Below are 1,498 nucleotides of genomic sequence, written 5' to 3'. Positions count from 1 at the left end.
TTCTAGATCGGAATAATCGATGTTTCCCGGCAAACTATTGGGAGTTTAATTAAACTTTATACATGAAATTACTCGTTTTGATCCCCGCTACACAGCCGTATACTTTTTATAATTTTGTGGAATCGGTAACCTGGAGATATTTAACATAACGCGGATCGTCTATCTCTGTCTCTTTCTAGATCGGAATAATCGATGTTTCCCGGCAAAGTAATGGGAGATTAATTAAACTTTATACACGAAATTACTCGTTTTGATCCCCGCTACACAGCCGTATACTTTTTATAATTTTGTGGAATCGGAAACCTTGAAATATTTAACATAACGCGGATCGACTGTCTCTGTCTCTTTCTAGATCGGAATAATCGATGTTTCCCGGCAAACTATTGGGAGTTTAATTAAACTTTATACATGAAATTACTCGTTTTGATCCCCGCTACACAGCCGTATACTTTTTATAATTTTGTGGAATCGGTAACCTGGAGATATTTAACATAACGCGGATCGTCTATCTCTGTCTCTTTCTAGATCGGAAGAATCGATGTTTCCCGGCAAACTAATGGGAGTTTAATTAAACTTTATGCATCAAATCATTCAGTTTGACTCCTGCAACACAACCAAACACTCTCTGTAATTTTCTGAACTGAAAAACCACTGAAATTGCGCTCGAAATGCGGAGCGACGGGTCGACGCGTCTGCACTGTGCGACAGCTAGTCAAAACGTCCGAACAGCGTATTGTTTTCGATCTCTTGGTATAATATTCGTATTCCTTGCTGTGTATAGCTTCCGATCGATTATTGCAATGGTCAAAGTTCCAGCGGCGTAATGCTTTCCATAAGATTACATTAATATAACCAGCGGCATATTGCTTTCTATCTTGTAATGAAAATTTTATAACCAAGTACCAACGGCGTATTGCTTTCGTTCGGATAATGGAGATTTTACAACCAAGTACCAGCGGTTTCTGTCTTATAATTAAATTATTATAATAAAATAAAGTACCAGCGGCGTGTTACTTTCGTTCGGATAATGGAGATTTTACAACCAAGTATCAGCGGTTTCTGTCTTATAATTAAATTATTATAATAAAATAAAGTACCAGCGGCGTGTTACTTTCGTTCGGATAATGGAGATTTTATGTCCAGCGGCGTAGTGCTTTCTATCTTGTAATGTAATTCTTATTACAAAGTACCAGCGGCGTATTGCTTTTTTACCAGCGGCGTATTGCTTCGTACCAGCGGCGTATTGCTTTTTTTTCCAGCGGCGTATTGGTTCGTACCAGCGGCGTATTGCTTTTTTTCCAGCGGCGTATTGCTTTTTTTCCAGCGGCGTATTGGTTCGTACCAGCGGCGTATTGCTTTTTTTCCAGCGGCGTATTGTTTCGTACCAGCGGCGTATTGCTTTCCGTAACCTCGAAAAACACAAAGTGCCAGCGGCGTGTTGCTTTGGAAAATAGAGCCAACATCAGCGGCATTCCGGCCTGTGCTCGGTTGGGCACGG

Source organism: Megalopta genalis, unplaced genomic scaffold (assembly GCF_051020955.1).
Source record: "Megalopta genalis isolate 19385.01 unplaced genomic scaffold, iyMegGena1_principal scaffold0287, whole genome shotgun sequence".
Lineage (NCBI taxonomy): Eukaryota > Metazoa > Arthropoda > Insecta > Hymenoptera > Halictidae > Megalopta > Megalopta genalis.
This window is presented reverse-complemented; position numbering follows the sequence as displayed.